This window comes from Neoarius graeffei, chromosome 2 (genome assembly GCF_027579695.1).
Source record: "Neoarius graeffei isolate fNeoGra1 chromosome 2, fNeoGra1.pri, whole genome shotgun sequence".
NCBI lineage: Eukaryota > Metazoa > Chordata > Actinopteri > Siluriformes > Ariidae > Neoarius > Neoarius graeffei.
Genome location: NC_083570.1, coordinates 197770 through 205000, shown reverse-complemented (window position 1 = coordinate 205000; position 7231 = coordinate 197770). Strand labels below are relative to the sequence as shown.

The following is a 7231-nucleotide window of genomic DNA, read 5'->3' as shown; positions in this document are numbered from 1 at the left end:
TTTCGAATAAATATCTGATAGGGTCGGTCCGCTCCATCTCGCTGCCTGTTAGAATGGAGAACTTCAGCTGAGTGTTAAAGTGAAGGGATATAATCTCAAATAATGTCTTTACATCCTCAGATAAGTATTTAGTTCATCAGTTAACTCAATACTGGCAATTCCACAGTTTATTACAGTTAAAAACTCAATAAACAGCATCAAAGGTTGAGTTTAACTAAACAGCCTAAAGATGCATTTAGACACGGAGATGATGGTTTAGGACGACAATCACCATGAACATTTTTACACTCAAGTCTCCATCAATGAACAGTTTATAACTTCAACAAAACAGACTTCCTGTTAAACTATAATGAATTTCCTGGTTCCACAGTTGTACTTCGTGACTCTATAGGACACAGTTATAGAAGTGAGTTATTTATAATCACGCTGTCTGTTATCACCCAGATGAGGATGGGTTCCCTTTAGAGTCTGGTTCCTCTCGAGGTTTCTTCCTCATGTCATCTGAGAGAGTTTTTCCTTAACACCGTCACCTCAGGCTTCATCATCAGGGATAAATAAATTCATTAATTCATATGTTTAAAATTTATATCTGGAATTTATATATTTTTGTAAAGTTGCTTTGTGACAGTGTCTACTGTTCAAAGTGCTATACACATAGAATTGTACTGAATAGTTTAAATATTGTTACAGTGAAAAGTTAAATAATGAATCACTGATCAATTCTTATTAAAGAGTGAAACACTACACAGTGAGAGAGACATAAAAAAGGAAGAAGAAATTAAATCTTTCACTACCAAGAGGTGTTGTGCTGATTTATATCCTGCTGTGTGTGTTCATACACTTTAACTGTCTCACTCCCTGTCTCACTGTCTCTCTCTAAACCCCCCATCTCACTCTCTGTTTCTCCATCTCCCTGTCTCTCTCTATCCCTCCTTGGCTCTCTCTCTGTTTTTGCCATCTCTCCTTCATCTGTTTTTCTTTAAGTGCCTGAAATGAATCAAGACTCCAAGCCTGTGTGTGTGTGTGTGTGTGTGTGTGTGTGTGTGTGCATGCTTCAGTAGGAATGTAGAGGTCAGAGGGTTACTGGGGGGGTTCCTGAGGAATGTGAACACACGCACACATGTAGCTGACTGTGTGTGAATAGAGTTTTTATGTGCATATAGATAAACACACCATATGGATGAAGTAAATGGAAAGGTGTGTGTTTGGTAAAGAATGGGTGTAGTATGTAAGTGGGCGTGGTCTATGTGAGTGTTGTCTGTGGATAGGTGTAGTCTGTAATCGGGCAGGATCTGTGTGAGTGGAGTTATATATGTGGGTGGAGCCTATATGAGTTAGTAGACATGTTTAATATCCACAGCTGCTGTGCGTGTAACAAGTGTGTTGGCAGGATAAAGATTCCAGGCACCTTAACATTCAGCTCGCAACATGTTCCTGCCTCCAAATGCAACCCTAATACCCAAAAAGTTGGGACGCTGTGTAAACAGTAAATAAAACAGAATGTAATGATTTACAAATCATGGAAACCAGATATTTCATTGAAAATAGTACACAAACAACATATCAAATGTTGAAACTGAGAAATTTTATTGTTGTTTGAAAACTATATGCTCATTTTGAATTTAATGCCAGCAACATGGTTCAAATACCTGTAAGTTGGGACAGGGGCGTGTTTACCACTGTGCTGCATCACCTCTACTTTCAGTTATGTTTATTAATGCACCAAATGTTTTCAATGGGAAACAGGTCTGGACTGCAGGCAGGCCAGTTTAGCACCTGGACTCTTTTACTACAGAGCCGTGCAGTTTTAATATGTGCAGAAAGCAGTTTGGCGTTGTCTTGCTGAAAGAAGGAAGGCCTTCCCTGAACAAGACGTCTTCTGGATGGCAGCATGTTGCTCTGAAACGTATATATATCATTCAGCATTAATGATGCCTTCCCAGATGTACAAGCGACCCAGGTCATGTGCACTAATGCCCCCTCATACCATCACAGATGCTGAATGCTTTTGAGCTGTGCACTGATAACAAGCTGGATGGTGAATTTAGAGACTGCTGTGTCCTTATTTTCACGGAGACATGTCTCAGTGACCGAGTTCCGGACACCGCCGTTCAGCTGGATGGGCTAGCTTCGTTCCGAGCTGAAAGAAATGCAGCTCTGTACAGTAAGACTTGCGGAGGTGGCTTGTGTATGTACATCAGCATAGAAGGTTGCAGGAATTTGGTGCTAGTCTCTGATTATTGCTCATTGTTAGTGGAGTTTGTGACTGTTAGATGACCATTTCAGGGCTTGAAATTCGTATTTTTTTTCACCAACCAGCCGGACTAGTTACCTTCTAAAGTAAGTAGCCAAACAGAAAATCAACTCACCAAAATTTGTTCATGTATGAATTTTACTCAGGAGTGAAAGTAACTTTTATTTCTTGCCAGTACTATTATTTTGAGTCATAGTGCATGCACGTAGCACAGCACGCGCTGAAAAATACACCTAATTATTTATTATTGTCTACTTATCAAGCGTTCACTAGGACTTCTTATCACTCAGTAGTACTAGTGTAGGACTTTTTTATCAAACTATCACTCTTTCATCCACCTGTATCAGTTTTTGATTATAAATTAATTGCAAGCACATCATTTCAACAACACAATCGTTTTAATAACTTTTTTTTTTAGCTGAACAGTTGAAAACTAACTTTTCATTTTGGACATTCTGTCTACTAAAACACTTTGGATACCAGCTGCGCACGTTGGCACAAGATGGTTAAGCAGTGGGCTCCGCGCACTCTCCCGCACGCTGTCTGTCGAGTGAAATATGGAAGGAATTCACTTCAGACATAATTCAGAGACAGGTCAGAACGAGTTATATGCAATGTATATTGAGGAAAACGTGTTGCTTTTGGTAAATTGACGTTAGCAGGTGTGTTGCTGTGCTGAAAGTGCATTTTTTTCAGAGACAGTATATTTTTCTTTCCGGTATGGCCAAATCTTTTAGTGGTACGCCAGACCGGCCAGGACCGGCTTACTTTCACCCCTGATTTTACTTCTGTCAAAAATAACACAAAAGAGAGTAGTTACCATTGTTCATAACTAATGTGCATTTATTTCAAGACCCGAGTACTTTGATACTGTTGTTAAATACATAAATGAGAACAACACAGAGCACCATAATATAATATCAACAAATAATAATATATTGGACTTTTTTCTCCATCAGCGGGGGGGGTCTGGGATGTCTGTAAGGCTGCTGGGCCATAGAAGGTTCACGCTGCACGCTGCATGCTGCACGCTACACGCGTGTAAAGAAAAGTGGACAAACGTAGCATGACTTGCTCTGGGCCATAGAACGGCGTTCACGTTGCACGCTGCACGCTGCACACTTCACGCGTGAAGCATGAAATGAACATGCACACTTTTTTCTAGGCGTGAAGATGGAAATTCCAGTCAATGCATGCGGTCACCGCCGCGCCAGCCAATCAGAACGGGTCTAGGGAGATAACTCTATGCTTTCAGGGGAAAACTTCAGAAAAAATATAATTGAATGGTATAATTGAAAAATAGTTCTTCATCGGGATTGTCAAGCAGATTATAGAATGTTCGGTGAAATTCGCCACGGGTTTCTCTCAGAAGGAAGTGTTCTCGGCTCCAAATTCTGTTCCTTTTTCTCTTCCTCTGTCTCAGTAAAAGCAGAATGAGGCAATCGTCGTCATCCGAAGAGTCCATATTGTTGGTTACTCGGTCAAAGTAGAACAGACGCAACACGTGAACATCCAAGCATGAAGTTTAATGGCCCAGGGTCCGGTTCTTCACGTGAACGTGTAGCGTGTAGCGTGCAGCATGCAGCGTGCAGCGTGAACCTTCTATGGCCCAGCAGCCTAAACCAATCAGGATGCTCTTTGTCTAGCATGCGCTACATGAACAGGCACACACGCCTCTCTCGCGCACTCCGTCATATGCGCGATGCATTAATCCGAGAGACTTGGGATGTCTGTTATAAGCATGCGCAGTAGTGAAAAAACCGACAGCCTGACCGTCCTGCCGATAAACACATCGATTAACACAGACACGGCACGCGCTTAATATGTGGCGGCTTTAGTTGACGGTGTATCTGAATCTTCGCTTCATATATCTTTTTTATTTTCAACTAGCCAGCCGGGCTGGCTAGTGACAGGAATTACTCGCCAAATGACAAATTAAGTCGCCTGGGGCGACCGGGCGACCGCGAATTTCGAGCCCTGCCATTTTATTTACCATGGGAATTCACTTCCATATTCATAATCGGAGTTTACATTCCCCCCGGTGCTAATGCTAAGGAAGCGCTCTGTGTACTGTACCGTGCTATCAGCGAACTGCAGAATGCACACCCAGATGGACTGTTTATTGTCGCCAGAGGTTTCAGTCATGTGACTCTCAGGTCAGTGCTCCCTAAAGTCCTATGTGGACTTTGCAATGGGGGAGGTGAACATGCTGGATCTTGTTTACACAAACATTCCCGGTGCGTACCAGGCGGAGCCCCACCCCCACCTCGGCTACTCAGACTACATCTCTGTTATGCTAATTCCAGCATACAGACCGCTCGTCAGACGCTCCAAACCGGTTCTAAAGCAGGTGAAAACCTGGCCAGAAGGAACCATCTCTGCTCTCCAGGATTGTTTTGAGAGAACTGACTGGGACATGTTTTGGGAGGCTGTAACCAATGGCGACTGCACTAACTTAGGAGAGTACACAGCATCAGTGACCAGTAACATCAAGAAGTGCGCTGATGATGCTACTGTCTAAGACCATCACCACTTGCCCCAACCAGAAGCCGTGGATTACTGCAGAGGTGCGTGCACTACTGAGGACCCAAGATGCTGCCTTCAGAGCAGGCAATAGGGGGGCCCTAAGAGCAGTGAGGGCCAAACTGTCTCAGGCCATCAGAGCAGCAAAGCACACACATGCCCAGAAAGTCCACACCTACTTTCAGGACAGCAGCAACACACGGCGCATGTGGCACGGCATCCAGGCCATCACAAACTACAGGACAACACCACCTGCCTGTGACAATGATGCCTCCATTCCAGATGTGCTGAACAGCTTCTACACGCAGTTTGAGGCACAGAATCATGTGGCAGCAAGGAAGACCATCCCTCCTCCCAACGACCAGGTGCTGTGTCTGACCACAGCCAACGTGAGGAAAACTCTATACAGAGTCAACCCACGGAAGGCTGCTGGACCAGAAAACATCCCCAGTAAAGTGCTCAGAGGATGTGTGGACCACCTGGCAGATGTTCTCACTGACATCGTCAACATCTCCCTGAGCAACGCCAACATCTCCCTGAGCAATGCCAGATGAAGGGTGATGCCTATGACATCCTAAGGGCCAGATGAAGGGTGATGGCTATGGCATCCTCTATGGACTGGTTATGGCAATACGAAAACTGCAGGGGGTCCAATGAGGAAGGCAGCAGGGTCTTTATGTGCCTCATGACAAGCCTCTTGAAGCACTTCATAATGCTGGTTGTGAGTGCAACGGGATGGTAGACATCGTCAACATCTCCCTGAGCAACGCCATCATTTGAAGTGCTTCAAGACTATTACCATTGTCCCCGTGCCGAAGAAGTCTTCAGTGTCCTGCCTCAATGACTACCATCCCGTTGCACTCACACCCATCATTATGAAGTGCTTCAAGAGGCTCATCATGAGGCACATAAAGACCCTGCTGCCTTCCTCACTGGACCCCCTGCAGTTTGCGTATTGCCGTAACCAGTCCATAGAGGATGCCATAGCCATCACCCTTCATCTGGCCCTTAGCCACCTGGACAAAAAGGACACATATGTATGAATGCTGTTCATAGACTTCAGTTCAGCGTTCAACACAATCATCCCTCAGCAGCTAATTGGAAAGCTGAGCCTGCTGGGCCTGAACACCTCCCTCTGCAACTCCTGACTGATGCCCCTTTTCCACCAAAGCAGTTCCAGGGCTGGTTCGGGGCCAGTGCTTAGTTTGGAACCGGGTTTTCTGTTTCCACTGACAAAGAACTGGCTCTGGGGCCAGAAAAACCGGTTCCAGGCTAGCACCAACTCTCTGCTGGGCCAGAGGAAAGAACCGCTTACGTCAGCGGGGGGGCGGAGTTGTTAAGACCGACAACAATAACAGGACCGCGAAAGATCGCCATTTTTAAGCGACGAGAAGCAGCAGCTGTACAAACGCGGTCATTTATTATTATTATTATTATTATTATTATTATTATTATTATTGTTGTTGTTGCTGCTGCTTCTTCCGCGTTGTTTTTGCCTCGATATTTGCGCCAAGGTTTATGCAAACGTAGCGACGTAACTGACGTATACAGCGACGTAATGACGTATACAACGACGTAACTGACGTATACAGCGACGTAATGACGTGTCTTCTCTTAGCACCGTGAGCGATGGAAAAGCAAGCTGGTTCTCAGCTGGCTCGCAAGTTGAACGAGTTGTGAACCAGCACCAGCACTGGCTCCAAACCAGCCCTGGAACTGATTTGGTGGAAAAGGGGTATGAGAGACCTCAGTCAGTCCGGATTGGGAGCAGAACTTCCAGCACCACCATACTGAGCACTGGGGCCCCCCAGGGCTGTGTGCTCAGTCCACTGCTGTTCATTTTGCTTACTCACGACTGTGCAGCCACTTGCAGTTCGAATCACATCATCAAGTTTGCTGATGACACGACTGTGGTGTGTCTCATCAGTAAAAACGACAAGTCTGCATACAGAGAGGAGGTGCAATGGCTATCCGACTGATGCAGAGTCAACAACCTGTCTCTGAATGTGGACAAAAGAGATGGTTGTTGACTTTAGAAGAACATGGAGTGACCACTCTCCACTGTACATCAATGGCTCACTCATGGAGAACATCAAGAGCACCAAATTCCTTGGTTTTCATCTGGCAGAGAACTGCACCTGGCCCCTCAACATCAGCTCCATAGTCAAGAAAGCCCAGCAGCGCCTCTACTTCTACAGAGGCTGAGGAAAACCCGTCTCCCATCACCCATCCTCACTGTATTCAACAGAGGGACTATTGAGAACATTCTGAGCAGCTGCATCATGGTCTGGTTTGGGAATTGCACCGTCTCGGATCGCAAGACCCTACAGCGGATCGTGAGGACAGCTGAGAAGATCATCGGAGTCTCTCTTCCCTCACATTTACACCACACACTGCATCTGGAAAGCTCCTAGCACCGTGACCAACCCCACACACCCCTCACACAATCTCTTC

At 45.3% G+C, this 7231-nt stretch overlaps 1 protein-coding gene across 4 annotated transcripts in view; it reads left to right on the top strand.

Moving 5' to 3' along the window:
- Positions 1 to 7231, top strand: part of dse (dermatan sulfate epimerase) — a 33664-nt gene that overhangs the window by 1595 nt on the left and 24838 nt on the right. The window lies entirely within an intron of this gene.